Source organism: Lepidochelys kempii, chromosome 4, assembly GCF_965140285.1.
Source record: "Lepidochelys kempii isolate rLepKem1 chromosome 4, rLepKem1.hap1, whole genome shotgun sequence".
Lineage (NCBI taxonomy): Eukaryota > Metazoa > Chordata > Testudines > Cheloniidae > Lepidochelys > Lepidochelys kempii.
Window position 1 is genome coordinate 7982719 of NC_136383.1, and position 26288 is coordinate 8009006.

Below are 26288 nucleotides of genomic sequence, written 5' to 3' on the forward strand. Positions count from 1 at the left end.
TGCTGCAGGAATCCCGTGTCCAGTTCTGGTGCCCACAATTCAAGAAGGATTGAAGAAGTTTCAGAGAAGAGCCAGAAGAATGATTAAAGGATTAGGAAACATGCCTTACAGTGACAGAATCCAGGAGCTCAGTCTATTTAGCTTACTTACCAAAGACAAAGTTAAGGGTTGTCTTCATCACAGTCTATAAGTATGTGCATGGGGAACCAATATTTAATATTGGTCTCTTCAGCCTAGCAGAGAAAGGTGTAACATGATCCAATGCCTGGAAGTTGAAGCTAGACTGGAAATGAGGTATAAATGTTTAATGGTCAGTGTAATTAACCATTGGATCAATTTACTAAGTGTTGTGGTGGATTCTTCATCACTGGCCATTTTTAAATCAGGATGGGATGTTTTTCTAAAAGACCTGCTCTAGGAATTATTTGGGGGAAATTCTATGGTTCTCTGGCCTGTGTTATACAAGAGGTCAGACTCAACGATCTCAGTGGTCCCTTCTGGCCTTGGAATCTATGAATCTAGATCAGTGTAAATAATAGACTTTGTGGTTCACTGGCAATTCTAAAAAATTGGAGGCTATGGGGCCGGTCAACCCAAATATGAAATGTTTCAAAATTGTTGACATCTCAAAGTAAAAAGAAAATGTGTTTGGGGGTCAAATAAAACGTCCTGTTTTGATTTCAAGCTCTTTCCCTCAAACTGTTTTGGCCATACAAATCTGCATTTTCCCTCGGAAAAAAAGCTTTTATCAAAAAATTCTCCCCTAGTTCTACTTGCGAGGACCATGATCAGAAGTGGATGAGCAGTGACACTGGTCACTGGTCTACAACTTCTAGTTAAATATTAATCCTTGTTAAAAACTGTGTATACAGAAAGAAAGGTGGAGTGAAGGTGTGAGGATAAATGCACTGTTTCTTTAAACCTGTAGCAAGAAGCTGAGAAGAACTGGGGACAGGGGAAAGTTGCTAGGCAGAAGCCAAAGACAGCTGAGGAGCTTTAAGGATAATTGCATTTATTTTATGCAAATAAAGTTCCTTATTCAGTGTTAGAAGAAATTGACTGATTCTTTGTCATTGTCACATGACCGACTCTTACAGAATGTATATATCCCCTCTTTGTTGCACTTTGGTGAACATTAAACCTCCAGATACACAGGTAATGTGCTGCTGTGGGCCCGACTGGCTCTGTGTTCATCTGGGCCCTGCACTCAGCTTTAGTACCCAGCTCAGAGTTGATGAAAACCTGGATCACCGTGACTAGGTTCATGTCTGCCAGGAAGAAGCAGAGTCACTGTCCCAAATGCTGGTGGAGAAACATGTTTCTGCCCAGGGCTGGTCTTTGGGAGCCTTGTCAGAGATATGAATGAAGTAGAGCTCTGAGACCATTCTGGAAAATGAAGGGAAGATGCCCTCGTTAGAGGGAGCAGCCACATTTCCTGTTGATTCATCAAGGTACTTTCCTTTAGCAGCTGCATCATCTGGGTTCAGCTTGGGCCAGCTGTTCTTCTTTCATGTGCTTATTTCTTTCAGATACTGGGACAACTGGGTAGCTGGATGGCATGATTCCAACATGGAGGGTCATGGTCCTCTCCTATTGCCAGACAGACATTATAGTTCACCTATTTTTGCTTTTAAACATCTTGCATTTGCACAGAAACATTTACAGGGTTTGTTGTGTATAGTTTAAAGGAATAGGGTAGTATCCCTTTAAATAGCTTGTGAGTCCTCTAGTGGTGCTCACCACACTCTGCGATTTAGAAGCCACCAGAACCCAACCACAGGAGCAGTGTATATGTAGCTAGGCCTCTTCTGTTGTATATATTCTGTACATACAGTTATTTAGAACCTGTCTGGTTCCTTCAGGTCATGTGTGCTGTGTAAAAAGCAAAAGGTACATGTGAACCAGTGGATTCTCACCAGTCCCAGTGAGTTTGGCAAATGATCACTGAGGTGTCTTGGCCCTCTGGCTAAGCCCCAAATCCCACAGCTCTAAATGTCACCCAGACATTGCCTGGTGGGCTAAGATGACCTGATTACCTCAGACACAGTGCAGTGAGAAAGGACACCAGAGAGAATGTAGGAGTACCTATAAAAGGAGTACTTGTGGCCCCTTAGAGACTAACAAATTTATTTGGGCATAAGCTTTCGTGGACTAAAACCCACTTCATCAGATGCATAGAGTGGAAAATACAGTAGGAAGATATATATATATATATCTGTATATACAGAGAACATGAAAAGATGGGGGTTTCCGTACCAACCCTAACAAGACTAATCAATTAAGGTGGGCTATTATCAGCAAGAGACAAAAAAACTTTTGTAGTGATAATCAGGATGGCCCATTTCAAACAGTTGACAAGAAGGTGTGAGTAACAATAGGGAGAAAAATTAGCATGTGGAAATAATTTTTAGTTTGTGCAATGACCCATCCACTCCCAGTCTTTATTCAAGCCTAATTTAATGGTGTCCAGTTTGCAAATTAATTCCAGTTCTGCAGTTTCTCATTGGAGTCTGTTTTTGAAGTTTTTTTGTTGTAGAACTGAGACTTTTAGGTCTGTAATTGAGTGTCCAGGGAGGTTGAAGTGTTCTCCAACTGGTTTTTGAATGTTATAATTCTTGACGTCTTAGCATCTGAGGAAACTAACCCCATATTAACCACCTTTCACTGGCGGTCATCAAGGCAAATCCCAGTGGTCTCTGTAAACAGCACACATGTGCAGCCATACAGCAATATCCCATATACTGCATATACTGTGCCGCTCAAAACTTCTTCTGTCCCCAGGTGGGCGCTGCAAGCTGCAGGCAGAGGTAAGAGTGGGACCCGGCAGGGCTGGCCCAGCCACCAATGCACCCAGGATTGGGCCCAGGAGCAAGTAAGTACTGAGGTAGTCAAGTCAGAAGTTGGCACCCTAGTGAAACAGACATGAACTACTGGGACCCCACTTCCCAGCCTGGAGCTGGCTGCCTCCCCACACCAAGGCTCAGAAGCTCCCCTTGCTCCCCATGCAGAGCCTCCATCGCCATCCCCCAACATCCCGACTGCCCCTGCTCACCATGCACAGCACCCACCTAGCTCCCCTCTTACCCAACACCTCTCCTGCCCTCCTCTCTCATACAGAGCATCTATCCCACTCCCCTCCTATCCCCGACTGCCCCCACACACAGCACCCACCCCGCTCCCCTCTTGCCCCTGAAACCTCTCCTGCCCTCCGCTCCTCATACAGAGCACCTACCCCACTCCTCTCCTTCCCCGACACCCAACTGCCCCGCCCTCCTGCTCCCCTTGTACACCTGACACACAACCGCCCCGCCCTCCTCCTACCCCCGACACCCTGACTTCCTCATGCACCCCACAATTCTCCCTCTCCCCATGCATAGCACCCATCCCAACCTCCTGCTATCCTTGACACCCCCAGGTGTCACCCCCAGCACAAAAATGTTGTGGTCAGTGGAGTTTGTAGCCCACACAGCACAAAGGAAATTTAGAGGGATCGTTGGTCGTAGCCTCCTTGGAGATCACGTACCAGCCATTGGCCGTTCATGAGGTAAAACTTAGTGCGTTGAGGGGCAGGAGGGAAGGAATGTTAAACGTCTGTCTTCAACTCAGCCCTCTCTTGACCCACCACATCCAGTCTTGCCATTTCTACCGACATAACATTTCCCAGAGCCAGCCATTCCTGTCTGTCCAGACCACCAAGACTCTTAATCTTCTTGCACCTCAACTACTGTCATCACTTTCACTCTGGTCTTGAGCCCAGCTCTACCGCACACCTCAAACTCAATCAAAACACTGCTGCGGCTAACCCTTTGGCTCGTTGTCCCCACCAAATCATCTCCCTCTCTGCAGCCCTTCACTGGCTCCCACTCTTACACCATAACACAAGCTCCTTGTCTTGCCTGTAAGGCCCTTCACCTTCTGCTGAGGGGGGACTTTTTGCATGGCAGTGGGAAATATTAAAATTCCCTCTCCTCCGACACAGACCTGGACTCCAGGCCTGTGCCTGCTTTCCTTGCAGGTGGAGCAGTGCCGGAGAGGCCCCAGGCTGAGAATCTCAGGTAGGAAAAAAGGTGTCAGGGAGCAATAATCAATGCTGTGGGTATATAATAAAAAAAGGTGATCTTTCCTCTTTCTTAGTGAGGTATGACAGACAGATTGATGAGAAGGAAAATGTTCTCCTGTAAACTCACACTGGAATATGGCAATGCATTGCAAAACCAGATCCCAGTGTTTCGTGGCAAGGCACAGCTACGTGGCAGGAGGCTTTTCAAGTGTCTCTGTCCAATGCTGTGTAATTTGGGAACTAAGAAACTGTTGAAGGCGCACCGTGCACATCAGACTTCTTGACTCACACAGCTTGCTCATTGGTTTGTATGTATGTCTGCCTTTTAATTTTGCCATCAGCACACACCAAGCTGTTCTTAGTCGTTTCAAGTGATTTTTACCAGGCTGGGTTGTTTTCGCTTTCACAGGCAACTGAAGACGTTGTTTTTAGATAGGTCCAACCCAGCAACAGCTTTCAAACAGATTCCGCTCTTCAGGGTGTTAGGACACATCCCTGGCCCACAGAGCCGCCTCCATTATATTTGCTCTGGTCTGCCAGCAAAGATGTCAATATTCTGTTTGTTCTGCTATGTGCCACCCCCTAGTCTGTAAACTGGCTTCCTAGGAAACACAGAAGGACTTAAGGCACTGAGGATACGTCCAGGGATGAGCTGCCAAAATCTTAACAACTGGTTCCCTCCTCACCCCACGAGGGAGTCGTTGCCCACCCCCGCCCCCCAGGACTCCTGCCCCATCCAACCCCCCGTGTTCCTTGATGCCCCCACCCCCGGGACCCCTTCCCCATCCACCTCTCTCCCCTGTCCCCTGACTGCCCCCAGAACTGGGCAGGAGGGTCTCGTGGGCCACCATAGTGGGTGCCCACCACACCCTGCCCCTAAGAGCCAGAGGGACCTGCCGGGGGACGAGGTGGGGAGTCCTGGCGGGGCTTACCTGGGGCAGCTCCCAGGAAGCATCCGGCAGGTCCCTCTGGCTCCTAGGGGCGGAGTAGCGTAGCTGGGGGGGAACCAGGGGAGCAGCCGCTCCCCCCACTGATCACATCAAAAGTGGCGCCTTAGGTGCTGACTCCGTGGGTGCTCCAGGACTGGAGCACCCACAGGGAAAATTTGGTGGGTGCAGAGCACGCACCGGCAGCTCCCCACCCCGCGCCTGGCCCCAGCTAACCTCACCTCTGCTCCACCTCCTCCCCTGAACCCACCGCCCAGCTCTGCTTCTCCGCCCCCGCCCCGGCTTCCCGCAAATCAGCTGTTTGGTGGGAAGCCTGGGAGGGCTGAGAAGCAGGCGGCGGCTTCACGCTCAGGCCCAGGGAGGTGGAGGTGAGCTGCAGGGGGAGCGGTTCCCCTGTGCGCCCCCCCGGGTTACCTGCTGCGGCACGGGCAGCCCTCCTCACGCCCCCCACCGCCCCAGCTCACCTCCGCTTCCCTGGGCCTGAGTGTGAAGCCACTGCCTGCTTCTCAGCCCACTCCGGCTTCCCGCGCGAACAGCTGATTCGCGGGAAACCGGGGGTGGGGCGCAGAGAAGCAGAGCGGGGCGGCACATTCAGGGGAGGAGGCAGAGGTGGAGCGGAGGTAAGCCTGGATCGGGGTTGGGGTGGGGCGGGGAGCTGCCGGTGGATGCTCTGCACCCACCAAATTTTCCCCGTGGGTGCTCCAGCCCCGGAGCACCCATGGAGTCGGCACCTAAGGTGCCACTTTTGGCCAGTTGTTAAATTTAGAAGCCCTTTTAGAACCGGTTCTCCCTTGTGGAACAACCAGTTCTAAAAGGGCTTCTAAATTTAATAACCGGTTCCTGCGAACCGGTGGGAACCGGCTCCAGCTCACCACTGGATACGTCTACATGGTGATAACGGTCCCAGGGCACAGCTGTAGCTGGCATAGGTGAGCTGGCTCAGGCTTGCAGGGCTCGGGCTGCAGGGCTATAAACTGCTTTCTAGATGTTTGGGCTCAAACTAGAGCCTGAAGGGCTGAGACCTTCTCTCCACACAGAGTCCCAAAGCTCCAGTGCCAGCCCGAGCCCCAAAAGCTACACAGAAATTTTTCAGCCCCTCAAGCCCAAGTCAGCTAGCCCAGGCCAGTCATGCATCTTTTGCATCCCTGAGTAGACCTAGCCTGAGGTAAGGAGCTAGGTAACCCCTCTGGAGTTAAGACCTGTTGTAATAACTGAGACCTAGCAGGCCTACTTTAAGGAGACAGAATGAACTTAGACAGAGAAGCACTTTTGGCACCTTAGAGACTAACAAATGTATTTCAGCATAAGCGTTCATGAGCTACAGCTCACTTCATCGGATGCTCACGAAAGCTCGTGCTCAAACAAATTTGTCAGTCTCTAAGGTGCCACAAGTCCTCCTTTTCTTTTTGCGGATACAGACTAACATGGCTGCTACTCTGAAACCTGTCATTAGACAGAGAAGGTTTACTGATACCACTCAAGGACCAGGCTAAGGTTACAATTGGAGCAGGGGCCTGGAAATCAATTGACACAAACTGGTTGTTTGGAAATTAGGCCTAACTGGTGGACCAAATAATGAGAGGATAGACCATTCCGCCCATCACCACTTTGTGGGGGTTCTTCAAAGGAGGCAAGAGGGAGAAAAAGGAACTTTTACCATCATCACGGCGGCAGAAGTAGGATTGTTGCTATGACACCAGACCTTAATACGCCAGTGGAGACATATAAGCATCGTTGCTGCGCCAGCAAGGACCTCAGCCTGAAACATGTGAGATCCAGCTCGGTCATGCCCTCCCTCGGGTCCCCCTTTCCATCCCTTACTATCTTCCTCCAATCTTCTCTCTCACTCGGCTTTTCACTTCATCCTGAAAACAACTGTACTGCACAGCACCAGCATGATGAGACGAGATGGGCCATCCAGCTCGGCTCAACCTGAGAAGGACCAGCAAAGGAGTGGGGCCTGACCTGACCAACCAGAGGACGTCCCTGACCGGGAAGGCAAGCCGGGGTTCAGATAACCACGGCTGTTGTGGCTGACTAGCCAGGACCCAAAGCACCTGTCCATGACTGAGCAGCTGCCTTGTATTCTGAGAACATCAACAAAACAGTAATCCCCTGTCTTTTCTGTCCTCTCTCTTCTCAACCGTCGGCTTCTGTCTGTTTTGTCAAAAGCAGGAAAGTGACTATTGGTCCCAACACAAAATTGAAGAATAGATCTAACCCTTTCTTCCCACCAAGCAGAAGTGTTTGACAGAATAAGAGACTTTAACAATAATCACCATCTTCAAAGACAGACTTTGGTAGGTTTTGATTAAGCTTGTTTTGCATAATCACTCAATTTCAGTTTCAATGCTTTTTGCCTTGTTTTGATTCTTTTCCTTTTGTGTGTTTCAATCAACACATTTCTAACCTTTGGCATGAATTTCGTAGCATGCCCGCCATGGTGCTAAGCCGGCTGAGATCCCTGCATACCAAACCCCAAACCTTGTTTAACACCGTTTAATGTTGGATAGTTTCAGGGTCATGTCAACACCTTTAACTCTTTGAGCCTATGTTTTCCATCGTAAGTAATACAACAGACTTCCATCGAGCAAAGGACTCCAGCACATGTTTAAGACCATGAGTAGCCCCATTGACGAAAACGAGATCATTCATGCGCTTAAAGTGAAACATGGGCTTAAAACCTTGAAGGAGCAGCAGCACCCTGAAAACTCTGCCAAAGAACCTCTCTGTCTCATTGTACTGTTGGAAGATTACATCCCCTCTGACACAGTGTCAGATTCCTCTGGTACAGTAGAACCCCAATTTTATGAACTAATTGGGGACTGATGAGTTTAGCAAATCCAAGAGTTCACAAAACCGACCATCTCCAAATTACAGTAGGTATGGTGCATAAATTAATTTAATTATTCAGTGACAGTGTACATGAAGAACGGCAACAAATGTATACCGTATGCCTATTACAATCTTGCATATGGACTGCGCTGCATCACACACTACTGTATGTACATGCGGTAGGGATCCTGTAGTCCCTAGTGAAATAAATTGCTGATTTTTCTTTAAGAGAATTGCATCTCTTCTTTGCCACCAATCTCTCAGCATGATACATAAGCTTTCCCAGATGTGACTCATCTGCTACTAAGATACTTTCACCAGTGGTAAAGATACGTACTCTCTGAGTTCATGTGATCTCTACTCAAGCGCATAGACACGTACCTTGTTCATGGAGGATAAAAATGGTTCATTTCACGGGTTGTTCAGAAGATCTGTGTTGGCGTTCTATTGTAATTTAAAGGGAAAGGGAAAGGGTGGGATTTGCAAAAGCACTCAATAATGACCAGCTGTCTCTCCTGCTGAAATCAGTGATGCAATGAGGGTAAAACTTCTGTTGACTTCCATGGGAGCAGTGTTAGGCCAACACCGAGTGCTTTTGAAAATCTCCTCCAAACTATATAGCTTGATTGCTGCTGTATGGGACACACTGGTTTTCTGATCCTTCGGGTAAGTAAATGTATTATCATGATTTTGTTATATTATAGAAGCACTTAGAACCCCCAACTGAGATCAAGACCCCAATGTGTGAGGTGCTGTACGCTACAACTGGTTGGAACACTTTTGAAAACATGAAATTTCATTGAAATGCGATGTTTAATTGAAGCAGAATTATTTCACGGAGACATACCAGTTTCAACCAAGTTTTCATTGGGAAGGTTTTTCAGGTCCAGGGCTTTCTGGTCCCTTCTCCCTAGAGAGAGGAAGAAAGAAAAGCAAATCAAAAGTCTGAGCTGTTCACTCCAAAACAGCCATCTTAACACAATTCCATTTTGTGAAAACATTCCACAGATTTGGGGTTTGTTCCAGTGTGGAACAAAAATATATTTCAAAACATCATAAGTTATTGCTAAACAGAATTGTCTGTACAGCTCTGTTGTACACATATATAATAAGAAACCATCCCTGCCCTGAAATGCTTAGTCTAAATAGGAAAGAGAGACAGCATATGCTTGAAAACAACTTATTATCCCCATTGGATAGAGGGACTAAGGCAGAGGTGAAAGTAAGCTGGTACGCCCCGGTATGGGGTACCGGTAAGAGCCGGTGCACCGTACCGCAACCGGCTTTCCCAGGAGGCAATTTAAAGCCCTGCGGTGGGGATTTCAAGGGCCCCGGAGCTCCAGCCACTGCTACCGCCCCGGGCCTTTAAATCCCGCCTGAGCCCTGCTGCCCAAGCCCTGGGGTAGTGGCAATGGGATTCTGGCAGGGATTTAAAGGGCCCTGGAGCTCCAGCCCCTGCTACCACGCCCGCCCTTTAAATCCCCGCCAAATCAAGATTTAAAGGGACCAGGAATCTAAGGCCCTGCCTCTTCCGGTTAAGGCCACGCCTCTTCCGGTTGAGGCCACACCCCCTGCTCAGTACTCCAGCGTACCGGTAAATCCTCTAACTTACTTTCACCCCTGGATTAAGGACTCAATCCTACAATGTGCAGAGCACTCTGGCCCTCATCCAGCAAAGCCCTTAACCATGTGCTCAATCTTAAGCATGTGAATAGCCTCATTAAATCAGTGTTTTGTGGACTGTGGGCCAGCGTGCTCAGACCCTTGCAGGAGCAACCTTCAAGATCACAACAAAGGGTCAAGGCAGAGACAAGATCTGACTCCAGAACTCCTGAGCCCCAGGCTACTTCCTTAACTGCAAGACCCTCTTTCCTCGTCTCATGAAAGCAGAGTTACCTTCCTTCAGTCACCCCAGGTTACAATTTCTCCAGGTGTGCAATGTCTAGTGTGACTCCAGATCACTAGCTTTTCCTCATGATCTGGGATTGTTACTTGAAGGTCTTTCCCCACTGAGTTGCTCCTTCTTCTATTGACATTAAAGGAGCAGAAGATTGAGCAGGAGCAAGTAAGCAGGAGGAGAGCGTGGGAGGAAGTTGTGTTAAATGAGGAGAGGCAAAAAGTCATGGGCCATTGTCGCTAGTTACATAGCTGAGATCCCGTTGATGTCAAGGGAAATTGTGGGCTCATAGCTGGTAGCAGAATTTGGCCCATGTCACCTGGGCCCAGATCCACAAAGGTTATTAGACCCCTAAGTTCCATTGATTAAGTTAGGAGCCTAAATACCTTTGAGGATCTGGGCTATGATCTCCACTGTCAGAGATGGATAATTTCAAGATGAACTCTCCAGACTTCTTAGCAAACCCATATCCATCCTGCTCCCATGTGAACAGAACCCTGTGGAACAAACTGATGTGAGAACTGGTTCATGCCAGCAAAATATTAAATAATCAAGTGCTTGTAGAATCCTCCATTTCCCATCTGCTGCCAGGAGGAAGAAAGGAAATCATCATAGAATCATAGAATATCAGGATTGGAAGGGACCTCAGGAGGTCATCTAGTCCAATCCCCTGCTCAAAGCAGGACCAACCCCAACTAAATCATCCCAGCCAGGGCTTTGTCAAGCTGGGCCTTAAAAACCTCTAAGGAAGGAGATTCCACCACCTCCCTAGGCAACGCATTCCAGGGCTTCACCACCCTCCTAATTATAAATTGATTGTTCGATTTGTTCATCTCTGAGGTCTGTTTGCTGTCCAGTGATAGAATCCAGATCGGCAAAGCTACAATATGCTGTACATTATAGACTCTCCATGTTGAAATAGTTTGGCAACCATTTAGGCTTAGCTCTTCCTTAGCAAAACCCCACATCATCTGTGTGTTCATTTTATTGCATACGCTTAGCCACTTCTTGCATTTTCTTCAGTCCTTCATTATGTTCAGTGCTTTGATACAATGGGTCAGGTCCTCAGCTGGTGTAAATCATAAGAACAGAAGAATGGCCACACTGGCTCAGAGCAATGATCCATTTAGCCCAGTATTCTGTCTTCCTACAGTGGCCAGTGCCAGGTGCTTCAGAGGGAATGAAAGGAACACACAATCATTGAGTGCTCCATCCCCTGTTGTCCTCTCCCAGTTTCTGACAGTCAGAGGCGAGGAACACCCAGAACATAGGATTGTGTTCCTGACCATTTTGGCTAATAGCCACTGATGGACCTATCCTCCATGAACTTCTTTTTTGAACCCAGTTATACTTTTGGCCTTCACAACATCCCCGGCAACAAGTTCTACAGGTTGACCATGTGTTGTGTGAAGAAGTACTTCCCTTTGTTTTAAACCTGCTGGCTATTAATTTCATTGTGTGACCCCTGTTTCTTATGTTGTGTGCAGGGATAAATAACACTTCTTTATTCACTTTCTCCACACCAGTCACAATTTTATAGACCTCTGTCAGGACCCTCCTTAGTTCTCTCTTTTCCAAGCTGAAAAGTTCCATGGCCCCCTTAACTTCAGTAGGGTTATTCCAATTTACATCAGCTGAGGATCTGGCCCATTGACTTAAGTTAAGTTACAGTGATTTACACCCACTGAGGATTGGGTCCAGTGACTTCAATAGGGATATTTCAATCTGCACCTGCTGAGGATCAGGCCCCTTTAAGGAATAGCACTCACAAAGGATGTTCCAAAATGCATGCCAGCTTCAAATGCTGTTTGGATGATTAACAACATAGTCTCACACTGATCTTAAGTATGCCATTAACCTGATGTTTTTATTCTGTTAACCTAGAGAATATTCACACATACGCTGAACAGCAGTAATGAGCTGATGGCAGTGATTAATTACCATTGCAATTCTGTAATAGATCAATGCATATGATAACTCATGATCAAGAAAACAACTGCTTCTTTAAAGTCCACCATCAATCCAGTGAAAAGGCACAGTATTTGTTAACAAAAGCAGATGCACTCAGGTATGTAAGGTCCCTGGCTAGTAAGGAGAGGGTTTTTTGAGCAATACATTACAAAAAAAATATTATAAACCTCCTCTAAGCATAACCCACTAAATTCTGAATGGTTCAGTCAGCAGATGAATTGCAATCAACACTTCAAACTCCACATTCAATGGTTTCTCATTAGAAATGGTGGAAGATCCTTCACTTGATGTTTAAAACAGGACCGGACAAAATATTAGAAAATACAGTGTAGGGTTTTCAAGAGCACGTTCTCCCATCAAAAAAGTTTTCCCATTGGCTTCAATGGGAACAGAATTAGAGTCACACCTTCAGTGTAGAAAAATCACACCTTAGGGTAGAGTAAAAGCCTCTTCATTGTCAGGAAAACAGACTAGACAATGGCCATCTCCATCTCTGCTTCTAAGGGTACGTCCGCACTGCAAGCAGGGATGGAATTACAGCATGCGTAGACATACCCAAGCATTTTTACGCTAGCTAGCTTGTGTACCAGCAGCAGGGATGCCACAGCAGCACACACTTCAGTGCAGAAAAGAGATCCAGAGCACCAGGCGGGCTCGTACAGGCCACGCCGAAGGCCATGATGGCTCGACTTCACGGCTAGTCGCTGGATTAGAGGCAGCCTGGGAACGTGTGCACATGCTGCAATCACACACCCCGTTTGCATCGTAGACATACTCTAAAATGCGACAAGGGGGGATGAGTTGATGTCCTTTATTTGACTTCACCCACCTTGTCTCTCTAATATCCTGGGACCAACACAGCTATGACAACACTCAGGTTTCAGAGTAGCAGCCGTGTTAGTCTGTATTCGCAAAAAGAAAAGGAGTACTTGTGGCACCTTAGAGACTAACCAATTTATTTGAGCATGAGCTTTCGTGAGCTACAGCTCACTTCATCGGATGCATGCCGTGGAAACTGCAGCAGACTTTATATATACACAGAGAATATGAAACAATACCTCCTCCCACCCCACTGTTCTGCTGGTAATAGCTTATCTAAAGTGATCATCAGGTTGGGCCATTTCCAACACAAATCCAGGTTTTCTCACCCTCCACCCCCCCACACAAATTCACTCTCCTGCTGGTGATAGCCCATCCAAAGTGACAACTCTTTACATAATGTGCATGATAATAAAGTTGGGCCATTTCCTGCACAAATCCAGGTTCTCTCACCCCCTCACCCCCCTCCCAAAAACCACACACACAAACTCACTCTCCTGCTGGTAATAGCTCATCCAAAGTGACCATTCTCCCTACAATGTGCATAATTAAGGTGGGCCATTTCCAGCACAAATCCAGGTTTTCTCACATCCCCCCCACCCCCATACACACACAAACTCACTCTCCTGCTGGTAATAGCTCATCCAAACTGACCACTCTCCAAGTTTAAATCCAAGTTAAACCAGAACATCTGGGTGGGGGGGGCGGTAGGAAAAAACAAGAGGAAATAGGCTACCTTGCATAATGACTTAGCCACTCCCAGTCTCTATTTAAGCCTAAATTAATAGTATCCAATTTGCAAATGAATTCCAATTCAGCAGTTTCTCGCTGGAGTCTGGATTTGAAGTTTTTTTGTTGTAATATCGCAACTTTCGTGTCTGTAATCACGTGACCAGAGAGATTGAAGTGTTCTCCAATTGGTTTATGGATGTTATAATTCTTGACATCTGACTTTTGTCCATTTATTCTTTTACGTAGAGACTGTCCAGTTTGACCAATGTACATGGCAGAGGGGCATTGCTGGCACATGATGGCATATATCACATTGGTGGATGTGCAGGTGAACGAGCCTCTGATAGTGTGGCTGATGTTATTAGGCCCTGTGATGGTGTCCCCTGAATAGATATGTGGGCACAATTGGCAACGGGCTTTGTTGCAAGGATAAGTTCCTGGGTTAGTGGTTCTGTTGTGTGGTATGTGGTTGTTGGTGAGTATTTGCTTCAGGTTGCGGGGCTGTCTGTAGGCAAGGACTGGCCTGTCTCCCAAGATTTGTGAGAGTGTTGGGTCATCCTTCAGGATAGGTTGTAGATCCTTAATAATGCGTTGGAGGGGTTTTAGTTGGGGGCTGAAGGTGACGGCTAGCGGCGTTCTGTTATTTTCTTTGTTAGGCCTGTCCTGTAGTAGGTAACTTCTGGGAACTCTTCTGGCTCTATCAGTCTGTTTCTTTACTTCAGCAGGTGGGTATTGTAGTTGTAAGAAAGCTTGACAGAGATCTTGTAGGTGTTTGTCTCTGTCTGAGGGGTTGGAGCAAATGCGGTTGTATCGCAGAGCTTGGCTGTAGACGATGGATCGTGTGGTGTGGTCAGGGTGAAAGCTGGAGGCATGCAGGTAGGAATAGCGGTCAATAGGTTTCCGGTATAGGGTGGTGTTTATGTGACCATTGTTTATTAGCACTGTAGTGTAGCCGTCAGGAACACTATCCCCGATAATGTCACGGCTAACCTGGTGGCTGAACTTTGTGACTTTGTGCTTACCCATAACTATTTCACATTTGGGGACAATGTATACCTTCAGATCAGCGGCACTGCTATGGGTACCCGCATGGCCCCACAGTATGCCAACATCTTTATGGCTGATTTAGAACAACGCTTCCTCAGCTCTCGTCCCCTAAAGCCCCTACTCTACTTGCGCTATATTGATGACATCTTCATCATCTGGACCCATGGAAAAGAAGCCCTTGAGGAATTGCACCATGATTTCAACAATTTCCATCCCACCACCAACCTCAGCCTGGTCCAGTCCACACAAGAGATCCACTTCCTGGACACTACAGTGCTAATAAACAATGGTCACATAAACACCACCCTATACCGGAAACCAACTGACCGCTATTCCTACCTGCATGCCTCCAGCTTTCACCCTGACTACACCACACGATCCATCGTCTACAGCCAAGCTCTGCGATACAACCGCATTTTCTCCAACCCCTCAGACAGAGACAAACACCTACAAGATCTCTGTCAAGCTTTCTTACAACTACAATACCCACCTGCTGAAGTAAAGAAACAGATTGATAGAGCCAGAAGAGTTCCCAGAAGTTACCTACTACAGGACAGGCCTAACAAAGAAAATAACAGAACGCCGCTAGCCGTCACCTTCAGCCCCCAACTAAAACCCCTCCAACGCATTATTAAGGATCTACAACCTATCCTAAAGGATGACCCAACACTCTCACAAATCTTGGGAGACAGGCCAGTCCTTGCCTACAGACAGCCCCGCAACCTGAAGCAAATACTCACCAACAACCACATACCACACAACAGAACCACTAACCCAGGAACTTATCCTTGCAACAAAGCCCGTTGCCAATTGTGCCCACATATCTATTCAGGGGACACCATCACAGGGCCTAATAACATCAGCCACACTATCAGAGGCTCGTTCACCTGCACATCCACCAATGTGATATATGCCATCATGTGCCAGCAATGCCCCTCTGCCATGTACATTGGTCAAACTGGACAGTCTCTACGTAAAAGAATAAATGGACACAAATCAGATGTCAAGAATTATAACATTCATAAACCAGTCGGAGAACACTTCAATCTCTCTGGTCACGCAATCACAGACATGAAGGTCGCTATCTTAAAACAAAAAAACTTCAAATCCAGACTCCAGCGAGAAACTGCTGAATTGGAATTCATTTGCAAATTGGATACTATTAATTTAGGCTTAAATAGAGACTGGGAGTGGCTAAGTCATTATGCAAGGTAGCCTATTTCCTCTTGTTTTTTCCTACCGCCCCCCCCCACCCAGATGTTCTGGTTTAACTTGGATTTAAACTTGGAGAGTGGTCAGTTTGGATGAGCTATTACCAGCAGGAGAGTGAGTTTGTGTGTGTATGGGGGTGGGGGGGATGTGAGAAAACCTGGATTTGTGCTGGAAATGGCCCACCTTAATTATGCACATTGTAGGGAGAATGGTCACTTTGGATGAGCTATTACCAGCAGGAGAGTGAGTTTGTGTGTGTGGTTTTTGGGAGGGGGGTGAGGGGGTGAGAGAACCTGGATTTGTGCAGGAAATGGCCCAACTTTATTATCATGCACATTATGTAAAGAGTTGTCACTTTGGATGGGCTATCACCAGCAGGAGAGTGAATTTGTGTGAGGGGGTGGAGGGTGAGAAAACCTGGATTTGTGCTGGAAATGGCCCACCTGATGATCACTTTAGATAAGCTATTACCAGCAGAACAGTGGGGTGGGAGGAGGTATTTTTTCATATTCTCTGTGTATAAATAAAGTCTGCTGCAGTTTCCACGGCATGCATCCGATGAAGTGAGCTGTAGCTCACGAAAGCTCATGCTCAAATAAATTGGTTAGTCTCTAAGGTGCCACAAGTACTCCTTTTCTTTTTATGACAACACTGCATACCTTAAGATGGCAAGTCTGAGATGGGGTTTTATTCCAATATATTTCAACTCCCAGCAGCCCTAAGTTGTTTAAATACTTTATATTTAGGCTGCAAGTAGCTCTGATAGCTACTCTAACCTGTGAGTTATGCTGCATGTTGTTCGTAGCACAACGCCAGCCAGTATGTATGTCTGCAGAGCTGACCAAATCAGGAATCTACAAAGCAGCGCTCACCGGGAGAGTTCTGCTATAGGGGATTTGCAGCCCAAAACCACAGAAAAGGATATTTGACTGTTTTCTTTAGGACTTAGACTGAGATTACAAGGCTTAACATTTACGTATTCACACGCTGTCTCAGGGAGTTGGGCTGGGGGTAATTCATGAGTGATTAAAGATTATTTATTTGCCGATAAAAGCTGCTTTTCACCAGAGGAGAAATCTCTTGGGGTGGAAGTTAAAAGGTACATATGGCATCACCAGGTCTTTAAAAATCTACTTATCAGGACAGTACTGTTTTTCTTCTCTAAAATTGGGTTGAAAAAATTTTTTACAAGTTATAATCACCAGCGGTGATTTCAAATTTTGTTCCACGCAGTCTTCCACCTGACATCACTGAAAATAACATCTTCACATGCAGCTGCATATATATGTCCATCCCTGTCTATAGCCCCACTGGCGAGGTCATGCTTAGCCAGTTCTCAGTGGAAATGGTCAACACCCCTTTCACCACACACAGGGCTGCTGGGGTGGCGCATAAATATTCTGTGCTATCAGGTAAAAGACGTATTGCTTGTACGAACCTGCAAGAAAGGCTGAAAAAGGAATCCAGTTGTCAGGTGGTTTTTAAGGGTCCGTGCCATGCTGGTATGCCTGATTAAACCACGTTCTGAGAGTAATAACAAACCTCTTCAGCCACGCCTGCTTCCAGAGCATTTTGTACTCTTCATGAAGAGAAAGGAGACCCCTATGGTTTGGGCACCGATGAGGAACTGGTGAGGTCTTAGCACTGCCACTGATCCTTGCTGTGACTGAGACAAGTCACTTGGGCCCGGATTCAGCAACCCATGTGGCTGGGATTTTGATAGGATGGGAATTTCAGTAGGAGTTGAGCACCTAACTGCCTTAGCCTCCACTGAAAATCCCTGCCTGAAGTATGAATTGTCCCAGTTGAGTCAACAGAACTATGCTCATGCTTAAGTTAGGCATGTGCTTAGGTGCTTTGACAAAGCAGGGCCTTAATCTCACGGGTTGAACTCCCTGCAGAAATCAATGGGAGTTGCTATTGACGTCAATGGGGCCAGGATTTCACCCTCTCTGCCTGATTTCCCCATCTGTAAATGGAAATAACCCCACTTCCTTTTCTCTGTCTTGTCTAATTAGCCTAACTGCTTTCAGGCAGTGACTGTGTTGTGTTCGTACAGCACCCGGCACAGTAGGGCCCGATTTCAGTGCAGGCCTTCAGACACCATTATAACACTAACCAGTCACTGAGAAGACCACCACCTTATCACAAGGCCCTGTAGAACCATGAAAAGAACCCAAAGAGGTCTGTCTGTTTTGAAGCCCTGTTCATCCATCTGATTTTATGACACCACAATTAGCACAAGATACATAACTCTGAGGAGTGGCAGAGTTCATTTATCTCCAAGTAGGGATGACTCACAAGAGTTATAATTTCCAAACCCTCATTTAAAGGAGAAGGATGCCAGACTCAACTATTATAGATTATGCTTTGGCAACTCTTTTAAAAATAACAAAGATCTGATTAATTTTCAGCAGCTTTCACCAAACCAGAAATGGTCTAGGCGGTGGGGAACTTGTCATTCCATTTTTGATCATAAAAAATTGTTTGTTCTTAGATTCAGCCTTGTTGGGTACAGTTTACAAATGAGCACTTGCGCAAATTAAATCCTGACCTGTCTCTTGTGGAAAAGAGGCTCCTTTGCCAGGTGGGAGATTTCAAACACCTAAATCAGGGCTGTCCTTACCATGTGGCGAACTGAGGCAGCTGCCTCAAGTGCGAGACTGTGCGGGGGAGCGCTACTGGGACCCAGAGTGTAGAAAATGGTGTCTGCTGCTGGTGCATATGTATTCTCTCTGCTCGAGATGCACAGAGATGGGGGAGTGCTGTGCTGGAGGAAGGAGGGCACAAGAGACATAACAGGCAGGCAAGAGAAAAGGTGAGAGGGAATAACAGAAAGCAGCAGGAGCTGCAGGGAGAGAGAGGAAGAGCAGCCTCTCATATACCTCTCTAGCACCCCCAGGAACCTGGACTGATTAACCCCAGCTTCTCAGGGAGTTCCTCTTTCCTGCTGCTTCCCTGAACCCACTTGAGGAGAACAGGCAGTCAACTGAAGTAGTAGGAGCCAGTTAGGCCCTTAAGACGCTGATACCTTCCCTCACTCGGGCCCTGCTACCAGCCTGCTTATTTGTCCCCTTCAACTGAGTGTTGAGAGCCACCATAGCTGGCACAGAACAGCAGTCATGAGTGAAAGAAAAAAACGCCCCTCTGGGGCAGCATTCAGAAAAAGCAAGCAAGCAAAGGAAGCTTTTCTATCTAAGCAGGAAGGAGTTCTTCTGAGATACATAGACACAAATTCAGTGCCTTGCATAATGACAGGTTTCAGAGTAGCAGCCGTGTTAGTCTGTATTCACAAAAAGGGGCTGTAGCTCATGAAAGCTTATGCTCAAATAAATTTGTTAGTCTCTAAGGTGCCACAGGTACTCCTGTTTTTTTTATAGACACAAATGTTCACAGTGAGCCTTCCGGCCCCAGTGAGGATGTGAGTGGTGAGGAGATGCCTGATCTTTCGGTTAGTCAGAGTGCAGGTGACTGGCAGCTACTGCAGCATCCATATCTCCATCTCAAATGGATGTAACCATGCACATTCCTGAAGAAAAGTGTAGATCAGAGTAGAGTGTGGTGGAGGTGCAAGAAACAGCTGCTGCTGAGTTTAGTTCCTTACGTCCAGGCAATCCAGGACTGTGGACCCACTTAAGCAGTAGCCTGAGGGGACTTCCTTGTACTGCATGGGCCACAGCAAGTGCAAAATGTCATGTTCCCCAAAGACAATGAAAATAGAAGTTTCCATCCAACACGTTACTGGTGTGAAATCCCCAATGGCTTATGTATTCAAAAACTCAGAACTCTGCATACTGTTTTTGTTGCAAACTCTTGCAGTCTAATATTCCAGCCACATTGGGTTCTACAGGAACAAAGGACTGGAAAAATCTGGCTAGAAATCTGGCATGCCATGAGAAGGCAGCAAATCACCAGAGAGCATTCCATAGGTGGAAAGTGATTGAGATGAGACTAAGGTTAAAGGCCATCATAGATGATCAGCATCAAGAGAAGACTGCATCAGAGTCTCTTTACTGGCAAAATGTTCTGAAAAGGCTTGTTGCCATTGTGAGAATGCTGGCTAACCAAAACCTAGCACTGAGTGGCACTTCAGATCAGCTGCATGTGCCAAACGATGGAAACTTCCTTAAAATTGTGGAGCTGATGGCTGAGTTTGATGCTGTACTCCAGGAGCTTCTAAGAAGAGTCACCACCCAAGAAATGCACATACACAACTACCTTGGAAAAACAATTTGAAATGAGATCATACAGTTACTGGCAACAAAAGTCAATCAGAAGATTGTGGCAGATCTGAAGTCAGCAATATATTACTCTGCCATTCTGGATTGCACACCTGACATCAGCCATACGGAACAAATGACTTTAATGGTGCGTTTTGTAACAACAACAGAACCTAGTGAAAATGTCCCTGCAGTGGTGACGGTCAGAGAGCATTTTCTAGAATTTACTGACATTGATGATACTACAGGAGCTGGTATGACAAACGTGCTCCTTAAAAAGCTGGAAGATACGGGAATTGCGATAGCTGACATGAGAGGTCAGGGCTACGATAATGGTGCCAACATGAGAGGAAAGAACAGAGCAGTGCAGACACGGATCCGAGAGTTAAACCCTCGAGCTTTTTTTGTCCCATGCAGTTCTCATTCATTGAACTTGATGGTCAGTGATACAGCATCAGCTTATAGTGAGGCTGCTGAATTTTTTAATGTCATTCAAAGCATTTTTCTCTGCATCAACTCATCAATGGCCAATTTTGAAGCAACATCTGGGAACATCCTCTCTGACACTGAAACCACTGAGTGCCACATGATAGGAAAGTCGAGTAGAGGTGATAAAGACTATCAAACACCAAATTGGGAAGATAGATGATGCCATAGTTGCCATTATGGAGGATAATGCTATGACAGGAACTGTTCATGGGAGAACAGTGGCAGAGGGAAATGGAATCATCAGAAACAAACATAACTACAAATTTCCATTTGGCTTAGTGTTGTGGCATGACATACTGTTTGAAATAAATGTTGTAAGCAAGAGACACCAAGGTATTGACCTTGATCTATCTGGAGCAATGGAACAACTGTACAAAGCAAAGTCATACCTCCAGTCTTACCGGTCAGATGAGGGATTTCAAAACGTTCTGAAGAGGCCACAGAAGTTGGCAGAGGAACTTCACACTGAAGCTATTTTCCCACCCATTCAAGAATACAAGAGTCACCGAAGAAGACAACATTTTGATTACGAGGCACGGGATAATCCCATAAGAGACCCCAAACAACAATTCAAAGTTGAATTCTTTAACCAGGTGCTAGATTGTGCAATACAGTCAGCTGAAGAACGTTTCATGCAGCTCAAGGAACATAGCAGTATATTTAAGATGATGTATGATATTCCAAAACTCCTCACTATACCTGAAGAAGACCTACATCAATGATGCAGGGCACTTGAGACAGTGTTGACACATGATGACATGCGCGATATTGATGCGAGTGATGTAGGTGATGAACTGAAAGCCCTTTCAAGATACATTTCAGCAGGATCAACTCCAAAGGCTGTTCTGGACTATATGTGCACAAATAAGCTGACCACCCTCTTTCCAAATGCTTTTGTTGCTCTGCGCATACTTCTAACACTTCCTGTAACCGTTGTCAGTGGAGAACGTAGCTTCTCCAAGCTGAAGTTAATAAAACCACATCTACGCTCCACAATGACACAGGAGAGGCTGGTCGGCCTTGCAACCATCTCAGTAGAACATGAGCTGGCCCAGACTGTGGACCTTCAGCAGGAAGCAGTTCAAATCTTTGTAACCAAGGCAGCACGGAAAGCACCGCTTGGATTATTCAAACAGATAAAAATGCCAGTGTTTGCTATGCAGACAAGAAAAGTTACATTTGCTGTTTAGGTGTTTGAAAGTTAAGTGTTACTTAAAATTTTTGAACGAGGCATTTTAAGTTAGTTCTGCTTTATTGGGGAGGTAGCAGAGCAGTCCCATTAGAGGAGTAGAATAGGAAGAAGGCAGAATTGAGACCTTTCAAAGTTTTGACCCAAGCAAGGGGGCATCGGAGTGTCATTTGAGCTCCCCGCCTCAGGTGCCAAAATGTTGTGGGCGGGCCCTGACCTAAGTCCACTCTTTGTTTTGAAGAAGCCTTGCTATCCGTGTCCAGATAGAAGTGCAGCAAGTGTCTGAACCAGAGGCAACAACTGGAGGGAAGAGGCATGCAGGTCATGTGCTCCCTCCCTCAAATTGCTGCTTGGCTTATACTGAGCATGCTCACACAGACTGAGCATGCTCAGTAACCCTGCTGAAGCCGAATGCCCTCACTCTGCCCCCCCCCCACCTCCCTACCCCCACTATCGGCAGGCACGAGTCGTCTCTGGTCTGAACACTTCTAAAAGTGAATGCAGGTCATGGGTTCTACAAACATACACCACAAAGGTGGCCCCTAACCCAGTGAGCTCACAGTCTAAGATGTAGACGTATAGATGAGTGGGGAGGTCTAGGGAACATAAGAAATACCCGAAAGGCAGGCAGCTCGAAAGCACTCAGCACTGGCCTAACTCAGCTCTCTTTGCAGTCAAGTAGACATTCAGCATTTACTTCAATGGGGGGAAACGTCAGTGGGAGCAGAATCAGGCCAATGCTGAGAGCTTTGAAAGTCCCACCATAAAGCGTATGCTCATTAGCAATGAGAAGAACAACACAGCTGAGTCAATGCAAATTGTTTGGGGTCACAGAATCTTTCTGAGCTTCAACAGTCACTAAGGCCCAGATCCTGAAAGGTAATGAGGCACCTAACTGCTCCTTATTTCAATGTGACAGGGCAGATGCCCCCTAAGCACTGTCACACCCCAATGGCCCCCTCCCTCAGGTCCCTTGGGGAAGCAGAGTAGTAATATATGTTGCTAACGCTGTTGCAAGTATCGCAAAGTATTATGGGAGAGGCTAAAGGCGACTGTGGAATGGGAGATTCCTTCGCAGGTTTCTGGAGGCTGGCAAGTGTGGGGGGGGAGAGAAAATCAGCAGAGAAAGAGAGAAAGCAGAAAATGGGTTAACTCTGCGCTCCTGCTAAATCCAAGATAAGACGGTGACTTCAGCCAACTAAAGGCCGCAGAGGTGCTGCTACCTGCCAAGAAAGAAGGGGGTGGGGGCTGAGATTTCCACCCTGCCCTGCTGTGAGAAAGAAGAGTCACCGAACAAGAAGCTGCAGGAACTCCAAAACAAGGCAGCGAAGGTCAGCAAAGCAAAGTAATGAAGATCAACAGTCTTTTCTCCCGGCCCTGAGACTAGCTGTTTTGGGGAAAGCTGAAGACACTATGGAAGGCCAATTGGAACTGGTACACCGAGCCTGGGGAACAAAGGTCTCTGAATGGGACACCCCCAAGAGACCCCAGGACTTAAAAACCCTCCCAAGAGCGGAACAAGTTGGAGACTTTGCAGCAGAACCCCAGATGACCTGTGCACAGGACAGACTCCCATCCATCCCCCTCACTCTCCTCTTCTGACGGTACCCCCAGGCCTGGCCAGCCTGGGGTGGCTTGGCTGTGAGTATGAAAGTGGGTCAGGATTTGAGCATTCACGCTTCTTCCTTCCTTTGAGTGATGTGGGAACAGTCCCAGTGCTCACCACTGTTATTTTATTATTTTATCAATAAAGCTTTAAAATTCAGTCACTTGCTGTGCTCCTGTATCTCCCCCCGGAACAGTCCTGCCATCTCAGCCTGATCACCTGAGATCCTAAGCAGATTGGTAACAGAAAACTGTCACAGCACCCCCTCATGGCCAGAGGTCATTCTGTAGCTCCCTGCCTCCATCTCCTGACTAAAACGGTTATGGCTCCCTGTGCCGTGAGAACAGTGTTATCTCCCTATTGCAAGGAGTTACATTCCACCTACTTCAGGGCCCCATAACAACACCACACAGTCTATCTTGTCCAATTCACAGCCCTTCTTGAGGTCTGAGTTTGTCATCACACAGTTCCAAAAACAAAAAAAACAAAAAACCCACAGACACCAAAACCTTTCTACCCACAGCCATAAACTGGGCATAGCCCTTCATCCTTGAGGGACTGTCCCTTTCTGCACCCGAGCACCTGAAGGAAAGTCAAGGCCTGGCCTGCCTTCTTTGCATCCTTCCCAAAAGGAAAGCAAAATTTTCAGCTAGGTCTTCTTACTCTTCAGCTCAACTCCCTTCTCCTTGAGGTATTTAGGCACCTAACAATGCAGACTGGTGTCTAGTGGGATTTTCAAAGCACCAAGGAGCAATGGGAATTAGGCACTGAGGCTCAGATTTTTAAAAGTATTTAGGTACCTAACTCCCATTGAAACCAATAGGTCTCAGATGCCTAAATATCTTTGAGAGTATGGGCCCTAGGCACTTTTGAAAATTTCACTAGATGCCTATTTGCATCTTTAGGCATCTAAGTACCTTTGTAAATCTCTCCCATACGCACCTAAGTCACTTCAGCACTTTTGAACATTTTACACTGTACCACACTTTTTACCCTTGTTTCATTCCATAAATGGCACATGCTAACAGCATGGGTTTGGCATAACACTAAAACTGTCCAGAGGGCGAGAGCCCAGCACAAGTTTTGTGGTCTTGCTGATCTGCAGAGATATCACTTTAACTGTGCCATAATTACTGATGCATTATTCCCCCAACCCCCCCAAAAATATTCATGGCTACCAGCAGTTAATGACAGATTTGTTAATTAACAGCATGAGGCAAAGCCAAGGTTGATGTTCTAATAAAGAGGTCATTAACTTTGGTAATGACCAATTTGGGAAGATGATTGCTCTGACAAACTGTATTCCATGGCTTATAAAAATTTTAAAACACAAGTGGCAGCCAGGGCTTTAAAAGAGCTGTTGTTTTGAAACACTACTCATTCCGCTAGAAGTTACCACTTCCATTTTTCACCAGCTGTAATGTGTCATCGTGAATCAAGGTGAGTATATTTCAAGTATTAGTAGTTAAAATAGATAAAGGACATAAAATAGATTGAGCAATATAAAGACAATTGGCCTTCGCTTTGAAAGTCAATCAGCAAAGGCACTTTGTCTTCATAACCGTATCTCCACCACACCAACCTGCTGCCATTTTAATCACCTGACTTTTAACGGCATTTCTGTATAAATCCAGAGGATGTGGCTATGTGGGAGAAGGGGCTATTCCAAATAATACACCAGAAAATGCAACGAAGCGTAAAAACTATTAAGTGTACAATTGTTTAACTCTCCTGACTAAAACGGTTATGGCTCCCTGTGCTGTGAGAACAGTGTTATCTCCCTATTGCACGGAGTTACATTCCACCTACTTCAATTCCCATGTAGTTACAATTGGATCCACTCCCCTTCCTTCCTCGGTGTGCTACATTGCTGTGCAATGTTCAGAAAGAAGCCCTGTTTTTAGCCCATGAGTGTCTGCCTTTAAGTAGCATGTGGATTTATTCCCCGGTGATAGTGGGCACGTTTGTCTTCTGCCTTGCACCTTGTGGAGGCATTTCCACAGTGATCACAAATTGGGTGTAAAACATTGTCAGATCAAAGTTCTTCCCTTACTCTTGGACCTGGGTAGGATTTTATACCGATGACAATGCACTCACAGCAGCATGGGCTGAGTACAAGTACCTACCCTAAGGTCCTAGGTACATACTCGGGCAGATAGCCTGTCCCACCACCCATACTGCTGCAGCTACATTGCTATTTATAGCATGCTAGCTTGATCAAAATAAGCACATGAACATCAACTCAAGCTGGAAGTTACATCTCCAGCTGCAGACATACCCAAAGAGGAAGGTGGGTCTTATGCATAAGGCACAGGATGGACGGGACAATGATCTAAACAGGAGGAATGACATTCAGTTTGGAGCAAGAGCCCAGTTTCCTGTATTTGTAACAAAACAAGGGCCTAAGCCATAAACGCACTGAAGACTCCTATTAACTCTGATGGGTTTTGATACAGGCCACAAAAGAGAACTGTTTAAAGCTACTGTATCAGGGGGGTGATAAAAGATCTTGAGGCTGGGAGCAGAATGATGCTGGTGGGAATGTGATGAAAAGAAGGACTTCCTCCATATTTGCTGGAAGTGTTTGGTCTTTCAAGATTACTGGAATAAGATCCAGACACAAATGGTGTTAATAGTTGGGTGTACTGCCAGAGGATCCATTAGTGATTCTTTTGGGTCTTTCAGTAGATAATTAAACAATCCAAGGGAATAGTGACTTCATATCACACCACTTAGTCATTGCCAGACTGTTAGTAGCCAGATGCTGGAAAAAGAAAATATTTCCCTCTATAAATGCATGGTTCACTAAGGACCAGGGTGTAGTAATTATGGAAGAAATAACAGCAGTTTCCTTCACAGCAAAGTATGAAAAGGGGAAATCAATGTTTGGAGCCAGATTTGGGTTAGATTGTTCAACCTTTACTCAGGAGTTGTGTCATTGAAATCAGTGGAGTCTGGTGCTACCCAACATGAATAAAGGAAGCAGATTCTGGCTTATGAGGTAGAATCACCCACAACAAAACCAGAGCACTTGAAAAACTTTTCTATGGTTTACTTAGGACAAAGACTGAAAGACAAAGATAGGAGACATGCACACACACAACCCAGATGGACTATTCCCTACAGAGAACAAAAGAACACAGCATAGCTCTGAAAAAAATTAAAATGAATTTAATGTATTTATTATAAAAATATTAATCATCTCCCTTTTATCTCGCAATTATCATCAGTAGCTCTCAAAGCACTTTACAAAGAAGGGCAGTA